Here is a 16,656-nt window from a genome sequence, read left to right on the forward strand (position 1 = left end):
GTGATGGATTATTTAGTGAAAAATAGCCATTTGGAAGAAAATAAAGCTGGATCACTCCCACATTCCTTAAGCCAAAATAAATTCCTCATAGTTCAGAGATTTAAACATAAAAATGAATCGACAGAACTTCTAGAAAAAAGAAATTATAGTTTTACAGTAAAGACTGTTTATGCATGACCCCGAACCCAGAGGAACTAAAGAAAATGTGTGCCCTGGCGGTTGGGCTCAGTGACAGAGCCGGGGCAGGAGGACGGGTTCCTTCCCCAGGAGGGGCATGCAGGAGGCAGCCGACCAGTGAGAGCTGGAAACCGGGCATGTGCCCTGACTGGGAATGGTGATCTCCTGGTTCAAAGGTCAACGCTCAACCACTGAGCAACACCAGCTAGGCTAAATAAAAAAGGAAATAAAAGGCATTCAAATTGGAAAGAAAGAAGTAAAATAATTTTAAAAAAAGGCATGATGTTACATATAAAGAATATCTTAAAGAATCCACAGAAATAGTCTTAGAGCTAGTAAAGAGTTTGGTAATTCTTCAAAAAGCTAAACATAGAATTACCAGAAGACCCAGTAATTCCAATCCTAGGTATATAGTCAAAGGAATTGAGAGCAGGCACCTGTATTGCCAATGACCATTACAGACTTGTTTACAAGAGCCTAAAGGTGGAAACAATTCATTTTCATCAATAGACAAATAGATTTTTAAAATGTAATATACTATCCAGTCATAAAAGGGAACGAAGTTCTGATACTTGCTACAACACAGATAAACCTTGAAATTATTATGCTAAATGAAATAAACCAGATACAAAAGGAGAAATATTTTGTAATTTCACTTATATGAAATATCTAGAATAGGCAAGTTCGTAGAGATGGAAAGTAGATAGAAGTTACCCAGGGCTGGGGAAAGATGGAAGTGAGGGATTATGGTTGAATGGGTAAAGATTTCTGTTTGAAAAAAAAAAGATTTCTATTTGAGGTAATGAAAATTAGAGGAAATAAATAGTGGTAATTATCGCACAGTATTATAAATGTAATTAATGCCACTGAATTGTACACTTGAAATTAGTTAACATGGCTCCTGCTTGGTGACAGTTGGTTGGAGTATTGTCCCACACACCAAATAGGATGTGGGCTCAATTCCCAGTCCCAGGTGTATGGGAGGCAACCTATCCATGTTCTCTCCCTCTCTCTCTCTCCCTCTCTCCCTTCCTCTCTCTCTAAAATCAATAAACATATCATTGGGTGAGCATTAAAAAAAATGGTCAACATGGCAAATATGTTATAAATATCTTATCACAATAAAAACAGAATTTTAAAAAGTTTGGAATACACACAAAACTGCTTATCATGTAATTGTGAATCATAGCATGATCCTAACTCTACCTTGCATGATAAAGAGGTAATTTCCTTATTATGCAAAGAGCACTTCAAATCAATGTTTAAAAACGTTTTTTAAAGGGCAAATGATAAAAGCAAGTAGTTCACAGAAATAGAAAGGCAAACAGAATAAGAAATATATGTTTAACCTCACTTACAATCTTAAAAATGCAAAATAAAACAACAAAAGATGCCATTTTTCCTATCAGATTGCTGAAGACAAAAGTATTCGTGAGGGTGTAGGAAAAATTCATGCATTATTAGAAGCAGTATGAATTACTGCAACATTTTGAGGGCAATTTGCCAAACCTACCAAATAAACATTTACACAGGTTTTAAATACTTATTTATCCTTTGACTGGAGATTTTTTTCTGCAGTTGTACTAAAAAATGTGAGAAAGATATTTGTTGCAACATTATTTCCAAAACTTTCTCTTTATTAAAAAGAGTAATAACCTAAATATTTGTCAATGGGGGACTAGTTAATAAAATATCGTATCAATAGAAGTTTACATTAAAAGCCTAGGGGTAGATCCATATGCTTGGATTTATATGTACTGCAGAATGATAGCCAGGTAAGAACAATTCATTTTGCAAATATATATGTAAATGTTTCCATTTGTGTGAAAATACCCATTACATATTTGCTTTTGTACAATTATGAAAAATTTCTGCAAGAATATACCAGAATCATTCATAGTTATCTCTACTGAGAAGGACTAAGAATTCTATCTAATAAAGAGAGAATATGCTAATTGACCCTCACACTGTCACACAAGATGGCCGCCATGTGGGCACAAGATGGCCGGCAGGGGAGGGCAGTTGGGGGCAACCAGGCTGGCAGGGGAGGGCAGTTGGGGGCAACCAGACTGGCAGGCAGAAGCAGTTAGGGGCAATCCGGCAGGCAGGCAAGCAGTTGGGAGCCAGCAGTCCCAGATTGTGAGAGGATCTCAAGGATCGAGCCTAAACCAGCAGTCAGACATCCCCTGAGGGGTCCCAGATTGGAGAGGGTGAAGGCTGGGCTGAGGGACACCCCCCACCATGCACGAATTTTGTGCACTGGGCCTCTAGTGTAGAAGTATGTTTTCTTTCCTGTTAAATTTTTTTTTATATATTTTTTATTGATTAAGATGTTACATATGTGTACCCTCTACCCCCCCCCCCCCCACCGCTCATGCCCTCACCCCCCCGTTGTCCGTGTCCATTGGTTAGGCCTATATGCTTGCATATAAGTCCTTTGGTTGATCTTTCCCCCTTGCCCCCACCCTCCCCTACCTTCCCTCCAAGGCCCGACAGTCCAATCAATGCCTCTCCGTCTCTGGATCAGTCCTTGTTCATCAGTTTATGTTGTTCATTATATTCCACAAATGAGTGAGATCCTGTGGTATTTATCCGCTCTCCAGTTCCATCCATGCTGTGGCAAATGGTAAGAGTTCCTTTTTCTTCTTCCTCTTCTTAAAGAATACCTTTCAGCATTTCATATAATGCTGGTTTGGTGGTGATGAACTCCTTTAGCTTTTTCTTATCCGTGAAGCTCTTTATCTGACCTTCCATTCTGAACGATAGCTTTGCTGGATAAAGTAATCTTGGTTGCAGGTTCTTGCTATTCATCTCTTTGAATATTTCTTGCCACTCTCTTCTGGCCTGCATGGTTTCTGTTGAGAAATCAGCTGGCAGTCGAATGGGTACTCCCTTGTAGGTAACTGACTGTCTTTCTCTTGCTGCTTTTAAGATTCTCTCTTTATCTTTTGCTCTTGGCATTTTAATTATGATGTGTCTTGGTGTGGTCCTCTTTGGATTCCTTTTGTTTGGGGTTCTCTGCGCTTCCTGGACTTGTAAGTCCATTTCTTTCACCAGGTGGGGGAAGTTTTCTGTCATTATTTCTTCAAAAAGGTTTTCAATATCTTGCCCTCTCTCATCTTCTGGTACCCCTATAATTCTGATGTTGGTACGCTTGAAGTTGTCCCAGAGGTTCCTTACACTATCTCATATTTTTTGAATCTCTTTTCTTTTTTCTTTTTCGGTTGGGTATTTTTTGTTTCTTTGTATTTCAAATCTTTGACTTGATTCTTGGGATCCTCTTGTCTGCTGTTGGATCTCTGTAAATTATTCTTTATTTCAGTCAGTGTATGCTTAATTTCTAGTTGGTCCTTTTTCATGTCCTCCATGGTCTCACTATACTCATTGAGGGATTCATTAAATTTATCGGCGGTTTCCATAAAATTCTTGAAAAACCTTATAAACGTGGCCTTGAACTCTATATCCAGTCGTCTGTCCTCCTCCGTTTCTGACAATTGTGACCTGTTTCTCTGTCTCCGCATTTTGGCTGCTTCCCTGTGTTGATAGAGTGGCCCTGCGCGCCAGGTGTCCTGTAGGGCCCAGTGGCTCAGCCTCCCCAGTTACCTGGGGTGGACACTCTTGGTGCACTCTTGGTGCCTTGGTTGTTGTAGGATCACTGGGAGGAATTGACCTCCAGGCCAACCGGCTGTGGGAATCAGCCATGTCTGAAGTGGGAGAATGGTCCCCCTCTGACCACTGGGCACAGTGGCTCCTGGATCTAAGGAGGTGCTAATTCAGCCTCTGCCTGAGGCCACACAGCAGGAGCCACGAAGAGGCTCAGCTGTGAAGCAATGCAAGCCGCTGCGGGGCCTTGGGCCTTCTCTTGGAAGTTCCGGGTCTGCCTGGCTCGGCTGCAATTAGGTACATTCACATGCAAAAGCCTCTGCCACAGCCTGGGTGGTGCGGGGTCTCAGGGAGTCAAAAGGGCGGAGAAAGAAGCTATGGCTGATTCTCCGCCTGGAGTCGCGCATCTCAGTGTCCCGGTAACGGCTGCAAGCACCTCTGAGGGAAAGCCGCCCTCAAGTTCGCCCGCTGCCGCCTGACAGACCAGCTTCTCCCCGTATGAGTCCTGGGTCCCCAGAGACTCGCCGGAACCGGAGTTCAGAGCAGTCGGGAGCTTGTGATTCAAAAAGACAGGCGCGTCCTCAGGTGCCACCCCCTTTCCGCGCGCGCGGGAGCCGCCGCCGTACCTCTGCACTTCACCTCCGCAGCTCCTCTGGCTCTCAGCGTGCCCCTCTTTTCTTCTAGTTGTAGAATTTACACTCAGCCAGCCTTCCTGTTGTTCTGGACGATGTTTGCTCCGTCCTTTGGGGTATTTTTCAATTGTTGTGTGAGGCGACAATTTCCCGGTGTTTATCTATGCCGCCATCTTAGTTTCTCCAACTCCTGTTAAATTTTTTTCACACTCTGAAATTTTTACTATTCATTACTTTTTAAAGATAATTTTTAGTTTTTTATTTATTAATTTTTAGGAAGAGAAAGAGAAACATCAATGTGTTATTCCACTTACACATGCATTCATTGGCTGATTTTTGTAGGTGACCTTCCTGGGGATCAAACTGCAACTTTAGCATATTGGGATGAGACTCTAACCAATTAAGCCACCTGGCCTAGGCTGTAACAACCCTGAATATTTAAAAAAGATTTCTTTTTCTCATATTATTCACATCCAATTGACCTTTATCCTTTAGTAAGTGATAAATTAACATGTGATAAATTAATCCAAGTAACCCAGAGTTTAGAAGGTTATAAGGAGACAAAAGCCTTCCTCACCTATTTAGATTCTAGTTCACACCATTTTTCTAACTGATTCCCAATACTAATTATTTCCTGACATCAATAAGAGTTTCATGGTTATTCCTATTCCCCCGACTAAACTTCAGACACTAGGGTGTAATCCATCACACACAGCCCAGAATGCACACGCAGCAAATGGTCATTGAATTGAACCCAAAGAGAAATGAGAGGAAAGATATAAATAAAATACTAATGGAAGGTGGGAGGTGAGATCAACAGAGCAAGAAGGATATGGTAGAAGGAGACACATGGGAAAGAAGAAGAGAGATGACAGAAATGCAGCCCTTGTAAAAGTTGAGGAGAGAGGTGTGGGATCGGAGGGGCACTGGACTAGCAGTCACACGTGCTTTGTATTCATTAGATCAAGGTGTAGGTGAAACACCAGCAGGGCTGGTAGGGGGCCCAGGGAGATAAATAATGTAAGGTGCCCGAGGCAGGGCAGGGGAGGCACCAAGCACACCAACATTACCTGCTGGCAGTGAGAGGCGGACCCATACCAGGCACTGAGCAAATGGCTGCACGGGGACAGGACCCTCAGCTGGGTCCTCAGCACACTGCCAGGCCGCTCACAGCAGCGGGGATTTCATTTGAGCAGATTTCTCGTTGGGTAGGTTTGCTGTGGATCCTGCTGTAAACTTGCAGCTTTACTCCCAGAATGCCCGTGGGTCTGGGGCAGATTCATTGTCCGAAGTATAAGCTTTAAAGGCCAAGGGCATCTCAGCATCTCTAAATGAGGAAAGGAGTGGGGGAGAAAGGGGCAATTACTCCTCAGGCCTCTGCTTTATGGTGCACTTCCAGCCTGAGCTAATAAGCAAAGTATCTTACATAAAAGTTTAGGGTATGGATTTAAAAGTCTTTTTCAGAATGTCTACAAGACATTCTTTCTTTGACCCCAAGTTATCTGACTTATTTTTATCTCTGCCTTCCATCCCCAAATGGCTGCCATCTTATCGTTTTAAGTAGTTCTTTTATTCGGAGCACCTTTTCCCTTGTCCACCTGTCCTCCCAGAGGCAAGGTGGTGCAGGGGAAAGCCTTGGAATCAGAAAACTCAGCTCGAACATTCCAGTTCCACAACTTACCCCTCCGAGCCTCACTTTTCTTCTTCTTCTTCTTCTTTTTTTTTAATGATTCCTTTATTTATTTGTTTTGTTAATCCTCACCCGAGGATATTTTTCTATTGATTTTTAGAGAGAGTGGGAGGGAGGGGGAGAGACAGAGAGCTGGTGGAGACACATTGATCGGTTGCCTCCCGCAGGCACACTAATCAGGGCCAGGCTGCAGGCCGACGCTCTGTTCACTACGCCCAATGGGCTAGGGCTGAGCCGCATTATTCTTACCTATAAACGATACTCACCTCCTAAGGTGACGGTAAGTATTAAAGCACATGTCGAATCCCTACAGGGGGCTTGGCACACGTGAGGAAGTCATAAAATGGTGAACTTTTAGCATCCTTCCTGGTGGGTACCCTCCCCGCCCCTCTTCTCCACACCGTAGTCGGCTAGAGAGGAGGGGCCAGGTACACGGAGTTCTCTCCGTGGGCTGGCGGCATCCAGCACAGCGCTGCCTGTAATGAAGTACTTAATAACTGCTTTTTGATTCTGTGCAGCATTATCATAGCAGGCGAAGGGCACTTTGCTCAATCACCCTGATTAGATGTTTCCCCTTGGCAGGAATTCAGATGGCACCAATGCTAAATTCAGAGTGTTGTTTTGGAAAATCACATAATGATACTCCATTTCTCCCAAAGACGGAATGATAATTCCCACACCTATCTCACAATGTTACTCCTATGCCGTTGGACTGTCAGATGTCTAGACTTTGAGGGCCTGCTTTTTAGTCAGTAACATAGTTGTCTATCAAAGAGGCAAAAAGATTGAGAAGCTAGGGGCCAGTCAAAGAGACTGATGAAGAGATTTGTCACTTGTGCCCTAGCCGGTTTGGCTCAGTGGATAGAGCATCGGCCTGTGGACTGAAGGGTAGAGCATCGGCCTGTGGACTGAAAAGTCCTGGGTCCGATTCCCATCAAAGGCATATGTCCAGGTTTCAGGCCTGATCCCTAGTGGGGAGCATGCAGGAGACAGCCAATCAATAATTCTCTGTCATCGTTGATGTTTCTATCTCTCTGCCTCTCCTTTCTTCTCTGTAATCAATAAAATTATGGTGTGTTTTTTAAAAAAAGAGATTTGTCATTTGTTGGTGTCACCCACCCCTCCAAAAGAAGAGAAGGTCAGCAATGGAGATGAGGCTTTCAGCAGAAACTCAGATGTTAGTTGGGATCTCTTTGTCTTTCTCCCTTCACTGAGTTCTACAAAAATCCCATTTACACCAAGTGTTTGTGAATTCTGTAGGATTTTCTGAAGTTTGGGGGGAGTGTAGGCTTTCTCTTGCCCTACTGACTCAGCCCTTTTCCTCTCCTCTGCTTTTCCCCCCTCCTTCTTAGATAAAACAACAATATCCATTCAGCTTACATCTTTTGTTGCTTGAGCAGGCCCTGAGATCTCACTCTCCTTCCTAAGCAGCTTATGAAAGCATTTTTTCCAAGCAAACTCAGAAATGTCCCTAGGAAATCTCCACCTCATCACCTCTTCCTATTTCACGTCCACACCACGCCCCCTACACCAGGCTGGTTGCTGTTCCCCAGGAGCAAGCAATGAGTTTTGGGGGATGGAGTGCCCTTCCCAATGCTTTTAGGACTGCAGGCTATCCCGAAGCTTTAAGGAACTGACTTGTTTCATAAAAGCCAAACAATTCATTTTAAGTTCCCCCAAACCACACTTGCATTTGGAGGTGCAGTTCTTATGTAGCCCACTGAGCAGTGCTGTTCCTCTATTAATAAGATGAAGACTTTGGACTCAGAGGTATCATCGTTCTCATCAAAAAAGACAAATGTTTAGTATTTCTGGCTAAGCATTAAAGATAGATATTTGTTTCCTTTTAGTGACCTGGATACTAAATAAGTGGGCTATGATTTGAATAGCTCAGGCATTATGCTAGGAGGTTAATATATTTGAATATCTAAAGACAGAATTTTAAAATGTCAGGCCTTAAAATATGTGCCTCAAGTAAGGTTTCAATGTTGTCGTCATCATCATTATCGTTGTCCTTGCTAAGGTCAGGCTCTTAAGTACTCCATTAAGCTTTCGCTATTTACCGGAATACTCCTTCTCTGTGCAGGTGGCAGGAATGTGAAGCCAGATAACAACCAAAATTCTTTAACTGTGAGTTTGAGAAGAAACATTAAGTCTTTATTTTCCCTTTCTCAAGGAGAAGTGCAGGAAAAGGAGATTAATATTTATTAAGTGCCCACTGTATGGACAGTAAATTTATCTCATTAAATCACATAACCTTCTGAGGTAAGTGACAGTATGCTCATTTTACAGAAAAGAAAACCAGGGCTCAGGTAACCAGATAACTTGACCAAAGTCGCACAGCACACCAAGGTGTAAACTCAAGTATATGTGACACCGGAGTCATGATTCGCATGCGCACACACGCAAAACAACAGCAACGAAGGGAAATGAAGATGTTTCTGGTGGGAGAGAATATTTTCAGTTTTCTGAAATTATTTTTTAAAATATATTTTATTGATTTTTTACCGAGAGGAAGGGAGAGGGATAGAGAGCCAGAAACATCGATGAGAGAGAAACATCGATCAGCCGCCTCCTGCACACCCCCTACTGGGGATGTGCCCACAACCCAGGTACATGCCCTTGACTGGAATCGAACCTGGGATCCTTCAGTCTGCAGGCCGATGCTCTATCCACTGAGCCAAACCGGTCAGATCCTGAAATTATTTTTTCCCTTGACTCTTTTTTATTGTTTTTAAAGTTTTACATATGTCTCCTTTTTCCCCAATTGACCCCTCCCCCCCCAATTAAAATTGCAAGATTAGGAAACTTGAGTAAGGTTTCAACGTTGTCTAGAAATCAATGTTGCCCATTCATTCTTTTTTAAAAACTATTTTCTTCCGTATGACCTTTATAGAATTCTTAGATGATTGAGGATTTTAAACTAAGTGCAAAGCATATAAAACTGTTTCATTGCAGATTTTGAGTTCCAGTTCATTCTTCCAATTCTCAAGCAGGTATCATATTTAAATGGACTCTGTAAATCTTAGGGAAGTTTTTTTGTTTTTTGTTTGTTTGTTTTCTCTGCGGAGAGAGTAAATGACCTTTACATGCTAACGTAGCAGTGTAATGAGGATAGAGGAATCATTACTTCTGGATCTCTGCATCAAGTTGTCTTAAGTTTATCAAGAAGGAGAAGTTTAAGAAGGGAACAAAAGTTGTTTCCTACAAGAGAAGCTGACTGATGATTATTAGAATATATTTTTTTAAACTAGGACATTGGGGAGTTTCAGCTCCTGATTTCAAAATATATATTTTTTATTGATTTCAATGAGGAAGGGAGATGGAGAGAGAGAGAGAGAAACATCAATGATGAGAGGGAATCATTGATCGGCTGCCTACTGCACACCCCACACTGGGGATGAAGCCTGCAACCCAGGCATGTGCCCTGATTGGAATCGAACTGTGACCTCCTGGTTCATAGGTTGACACTCAACTGAGCCACACTGATCAGAATAGGATATTTTATTCTCTGCCATTGTTTCATGCTACATCTGAGTGTCTAAAGATTTGTGGGTATTTGATGGGTATTGCAGACATCCTTAGCAATTTTGGTGGCTATTTCAAGCACATAGCTCCATTAACTAGATAAGAGTGATGAACTTAATCAGAAACAAAGTTTATATAGAATATAAATATTGCAAATATTCTATTTTGCTTCAGAAGTTTCCAGGTTATGGGTTATCCTCCCCAACTAAACCTCAGACATTCTAAGATGTAATCCATCACACACAGCCCAGAATTGAGCATGAAACAAACAGTGGTCAAATTGAACTCAGTCGCCGAAACCGGTTTGGCTCAGTGGATAGAGCGTCGGCCTGCGGACTGAGGGGTCCCAGGTTCGATTCCGGTCAAGGGCATGTACCTGGGCTGCAGGCACATCCCCAGTGGGAGATGTGCAGGAGGCGGCTGGTCAATGTTTCTCTCTCATCGATGTTTCTAACTCTCTCTCTCCCTTCCTCTCTGTAAAAAATCAATAAAATATATTAAAAAAAAAAATTGAACTCAGTCGAACTTAAAAGTGTAAAAATAAGATACTAATGGAAGGTGAGGAGTGGAATAAATACGATCAGGAAGGTTAGAAGGAGAGATATGGAAGGAGGAGGAGGGATGAGAGGAATGGTGTGAGGCATAGGAGTGAAGCTGTTTTGGATTTTCAGTCTCATTCAAGCCTCCAGATGGCAGCATCCAACATGCATGGAGAAGAACCACCCAGTTATATCTCAGGTATGGCTAACAGATCAACCTCCTGCAGGTAACAATTATAAACTTGGGGGCACGGGGAGCAGTGTGTGTGTGTGTGGGGGGGGGGGCGGGGGATAACTACCTGAGGGCCAAGAAGACTGGACAAAAGCAGTGAGTCTCTGGAGAAGAGCTCACACTTGGAAGAAGGGACTATGACAAGGTGGCTTTCCTATTTATTTGCAGCTTTTCCCTGAGTGCTGACCACAGTCATGGCAGGGACGGAGAAGCTAATAGCAAGCTAGCTATCTTCTGGTCTGAAGAACCAGCTTGGTTACAAGTAGGGGCAGCCAGAGCATGACGGAGGAATCCCAGAGAGGAAAGATAGAGAAGGGAGTCAAACATTTAGTGTGTAAAGCTTGTCCACGAGGCTAGCTGACTCCTGAACTATGTATGCCTGGTGTCAGACTGCAAGCAGTGAAGCTAACGATAAAACAAAAGAACTGAGATTTGAGCCGCCACCCACCACAGGTGAGATAAAGTGTGCATTGAGTTTAATCAAGTTGACTGTGCGCTAAAACAACACTGCCAACATTCTTCAGAGAAATATAATAGAGGCCAGAGTTTCTACAATGTAACATCCACAATGTCCAGGACAAACAAACAAACAAACAAAAAACAATAACACAAAACAGGAAAATAAGAGCTATTCTCAAGGGAAAGACCATCAACAGAGGTCAACTATGAGATGATCCAGGCGTTGGAATTAAAAAGACTTTAAAGCAGTTATAATAAGTGTGTTCAATGAGATAAATGAAAATATGCTCAAAACAGAGAACTGGATAAGATTTGTAGGTAGAAGAAGAAAATAGGGGAGGAAGAGGGACAAATGACATACACAATCAAGTTCTTCCCTTTTCTCTGCCAGGGAGCATTTGGTTGTCCTTTCACCCTTGGAAAGGGCAAATATATTGGCAAGGGCAGTATGTTCTTGAGAAAGCTTCTATATATAGAAAAGTTAATGTTTCAAGCCAGAGAAAAATAGGTCAAATTTGAGTAGGTGTTGTGGGTTGAGAGGAGGAAAAATGCAGAGAAGCAACATGATATGGAATCTGAAGAACTAGACTAGTTTAAAACCATCAATTGATCATATAATCTTAAGTATATTGTTTGACTTTTTTGAGCCTCAAATTTTCTCATTTGCAAATGGAGATATTAATAACACGTGTTCCAAAAGGTTGTTGTAGAGGTCAACTAGGTAAATATTGTGTAAGATATTTTGTAAAGTATTATCTTAGATATGTTAAATATGACACTAAACTTAGTGCAAGACATAATAAGATAAGGGTTTTTATTTTGAAGGACATTTTGGAATAACAAACAATAATATAAAAATCAAATAAGAGTTGTTCTAGCCCTGGCCAGTGTGACTCGGTTGAGCATCGTCCTGTGCACCAAAGGGACGCCAGTCGATTCTCAGGGGACATACCCAGGCTGCAGGTTCAGTTCCCCATTGGAGGCAACCGATCAATGTTTCATTCTCTCTTCCTCTCCCTTTAAAAAAAATCTTTTTTTATTGATTTCAGAGAGGAAGAGAGAGTGAGAGCGAAAGATAGAAACATCAATGATGAGAGAGAATCATTGATTGGCTGCCTCCTGTATATCTCCTACTAGGGATCGAGCCTGCAACCCAGGCCTGTGCCCTTGGCCAGAATCAAATCCAGGACCCTTCAGTCCTCAGGCCAACTCTCTATCCACTGAGCCAAACCAGCTAGGGCTCCCTCTCCCTTTTTCTAAAAAAAATCAATAAAAACATTTTTTAAAAAAGAAATCAGTTTTTAAAAAAAGAGTGGTTCTAGCACTTTTCTGTTGGAACATTTTGGAGAAAGTTCCCTTTTTTTTCTAGTTATAAGCCTAATTACAGAAATTTAACTTTCAGTGTACTTTACAAAGAAAATTTGTGGCATTTTTACTTTGTAAAAAAATCTGACTTAAAAAACACTATTTACTATTTTATTTACTGTATTTTTCTCACACATTCTGATACGGTGTTGTGATTTTTGTATCTTTATATATTTCCTAATGAAGTTTCAGCCTGAAAATATTAATTACCTCTTTCCTTCATCCATATTAAATAAGTAATGTCATTCAATGAGCAAAAGGAAGTGAGTATATTTTAAGCATGAGTTTTACCAACTATCTATTTAATCTGAGAACATACTTAATCCAAGAAATTTCTTTGCAAACTGGTTAATGTCAAGGTATTCATTGACATTTCCATAAGGGTGTCTACTTCTTTTTTTAAAATATATTTTTATTGATTTCAGAGAGGAAGGGAGAGGCAAAGAAAGATAGAAACTTCAATGATGAGAGAGAATCATTGATCCACTGCCTCCTGCACACCCTCTACTGGGGATCGGGCCACAACCCAGGCATGTGCCCTTGACCGGAATAGAACCTGGGACCCTTCAGTCCACAGTCCAATGCTCTATTCACTGAGCCAAACTGGCTAGGGCAGCGTGTCTACTTCTTAAGCATTGAGATTTTCATGAGGACTGACTATAAAGTACTATAAATACTTACTTATGAGATATGACCTTTTTATTCACTCTACATTGGAGTAATGTGAATGTCTGAAATTTTGCCACCAGAAAATGGCATAACATTTTGTCCTTTATTGAAGTTCATCTATTTCTAGTGGGAGGATATATAAAATGGCCACCATAATTTGTAGCCCAATATAAGTAAAATCTTTGCCTGAGAACATGGTGGGAGGAGGAAGAAAAAAACCAAGTTGCTTTTCCTGAAAATTACTGATTCATATATTTAAATGTCTACTTCATATTGCCACTTAATGTCTAAAGGGCATGTCAAACTTAAAATATCCAAAGAAAGAACTTGGTTTCTTACCCTTCTCTTTATGGATTTCTCCATATTATTGAATAAAAAAAAACTACCTTTCAACCAGTCCCTAAGGACAAGAAACTTGGCTGATAGCCCACAATAAAGCCATCAGCAAAACCTAATGGTTCTAGTTGTGAAAGATATATATTTTTTAAAATATACTTTGTATTGATTTCAGAGAGAAAGAGAAAGGGAGAGATAGAAACATCAATGATGAGAGAGAATCATTGGTGGCTGCCTCCTGCACACCCCCTATTAGGGATGGAGCCGGCAACCAGGCACGTGCCCTGATCAGAAATCAAACCATGATCTCCTGGTTCATAGGTTGATGCTCAACCACTGAGCAACACTGGCCAGGCATATTTTAAAACATCTATTTCCCATTACATCCTCAACCAGCTCCCTAATCTAGACCATTATTTCTTCTCACCTGGACTGTTTCAATGCCTTTCTAATTGGTTTCTCTGTTTCAATCCTTGTCCTCATCCTAAGTCTATTTTCTACATATTAACTAGAGTGATCTGTGAAAAGCAAAAATAAAGTCATGACACTCCTCTCTGCTCAAATGCTCAAATGATTTGCCACTTCACTCTGAATAAAGTCAGAGGCCCTTCCCATGGCATTCAGGCCACAAGAGCAAAGTATCAGAGTTCACTGTAGTCTGGGAGACTCTAGATCTATACCCACAGAATTCATGCAGAATCATGACTGTCCTTGGGCATTTGGACAAGGCATTTACGGTAAGATGCCTTAGAATTGATATGATGGGACAAAACCCAGAACCTCCCATTTTTAACATTGAACGGAGAATTCTAGGGATAAGAGATAACTAACCAAACCTATTTGCTTCCTTGAATTTTACTTTAAATTTGGAACCTTATTTTTCTCATTTTGTAAATGGAGATACTAATTATCTTATCTCACAGGGTTGTGATAAGTCTTTGAATGAGTTAGTATGTGTGAAATGCTTGGAGCAAACCCTGGTGCACAGTAAGTACTTAGTAAATTTTAGCTGTTATTATTATAACAATTCTCAGCCTCTAACTACTTCATTCATGGAATATACCTTATCTCAAGCGGTAGCTAATTCCATTTACCTATCACGGCACAGGCAGTTATTTACATGAGCGAAGATAAAAGCTAGGACAAATTCATCCCAAAACATTTTGATGAGAAAGTAACATGTTACCTAAACTCTCTATGCACAAGTCATTACTTAACCCTCTACCACCAAATTCACTTTAATCTTGGATGGGAACTTTATTTTAAAAGATTAATAAAAACTATTTTTAAAAATTATTTTTTATTGTGTTTTCCAATGCTGGGCTGCATGTGTAACTAAGACTTACCCATCACACCTCATTTAGGAAACTCCATCCTGTCCTTCTGTAATATGGCAAGAATTCAAAAAGTCCTTGTGCCACTTGGAGAACCAAGCGAAATGTAAGCTGTGTGATCAGCAGTTAACAAGCAAAGGAGAACCAGGGTGTTGTCAGAGAGATAAAAAGTCCATTTTGTTTCAGGGGCCATTAATAATTTAGTTTTGTTCTAAGATTTTTCTTTGACATCAATTTCCATGGAAAGTGCTGAATTCTGGGAAGGTGGATAACAGGCTACTAGATCCATTCTAGGCCAATTATAAGGGACATGAAGTGTGGCTTGTATGCCCTTCTGAGGACTTCTGTCCTTTTTTACACTCCTCTTTCCTCTTCTTCCTTCTACCTACACCTCAATCTGATACCCCATTACTCTATCATGACCCCAAATACTAATGCTAACTTCTAGTTGCTCAGAATCTAGCATCACATAGTCTATTATTTGACCATTGCCCACCTTCTCACCACAATTCCTTCCCCATCAACTGTCCACACTGAAAATAACTTATTCTTTCCCACCATATTATCTTTCCCACCATATTATCTAAGTGCTTGTTACTCATTGCCTAAGTTAACTAATGTAGTGAATGGCCACTACTGGTTTCTTAATATACCCCTGTAAAATGTATTTTCTTATTAATAAGGTTGTCCAGAAGTGACAATGCCACAATTAAAGGACCAATTTCTCTAATAATGGAATTAGAGGAATTTTGGCTTAGTAGTTGGGGAGAGATGTTTTTTTCTGTATTGTATCGAGAAATTTAATTTTATTACATTATGTTCTAAATTAAACATGTATTATCCATTGTGACTAGTTTTGTTGTTGTTGCTTTTTAAAATTGAGATTTAATTCACATATTAAGTTCACTATTTAAAGTGTATAATTCACATGATCTCACTCATGTGGAATCTAATAAACAAAATAAATTGATGAATAAAATAGATCCAGAGACATAGAAGCATAGAACAGACTACGGAATCTCAGAGGGAAGGCAGAGTAGGGTGGGTGGGTGGAAAAGATCAACCAAAGAACTTGTATGCATATATGCATAACTCATGGACACAGACAATAGGGTGGTGAAGGTCTGGGGAGGGAGGGTTGGTGGGCTAGAAGGGGCCAATGGGGGAATAAGGGGAACATATGAAATACTTTCAATTACAACTAAAAAAATAAAGTGTATAATTCAGTGGTTTTAAAAAATATATTTATAAGGTTGTGCAACTATCACTCCTATCGAATTCCAGAATGTTTTCATCACCCTAAACAGGAAAATATTTTTGAATAGAAAATTTTTTTCAAGATTATGTCTCAGAGCCTGGACAGGGTGACACAGTGGTTGAGTGTTGACGTATGAGCTAGGAAGTCATAGTTAGATTCTTGGTCGGGACACATGCCTGGGTTGTGGGCTTGGCCCCCAGTGTGGGGTGTATGAGAGGCAGCTGATCAATGATTCTCTTTCATCATTGATGTTTCTGTCTCTCGCCCCCTCTCTGAAATCAACAAAAATCTATTTTTAAAAAAGAGTATGCCTCAGAACATGCCTCCTTTGCCTAGAAAAATAATTAGTTGGAATGTCCTTTAGAAGATTTAGAATTCTTTTGAATAAGAGGAATATTCAAGGCAATTACACAATAATACTTTGCTACAATTAAATTGATTACATCTACTAATTGAATTGATCACATTCACAATTAAACTGATTACATTTACAAGAACACTGTGCTAATAAGTTACAAGTATTTTGCTCTACTAAACAAAAGCAAGCAGATGGGATAAGGGCAGAAGGGGGAAACATATCCTTTTTTCACCAGTTTAAAATAATTAGCATGTGCCCTGGCCAGTTTGGTTTAGTGGATAGAGCATCAGCCTGCGGACTGAAGGGTCCCAGGTTCGATTCCGGTCATGGGCATGTACCTTGGTTGTGGGCACATCCCCAGTAGGGAGTGTGCAAGAGGCAGCTGATCAATGTTACTCTCTCATCGATGTTTCAGACTTTCTATCCTTCTCCCTTCCTCTCTGTGGAAAATCAATAAAATACATTAAAAAAAATAA

This window comes from Myotis nattereri (assembly GCF_964212035.1).
Source record: "Myotis nattereri genome assembly, chromosome: 5".
NCBI classification, from domain to species: domain Eukaryota; kingdom Metazoa; phylum Chordata; class Mammalia; order Chiroptera; family Vespertilionidae; genus Myotis; species Myotis nattereri.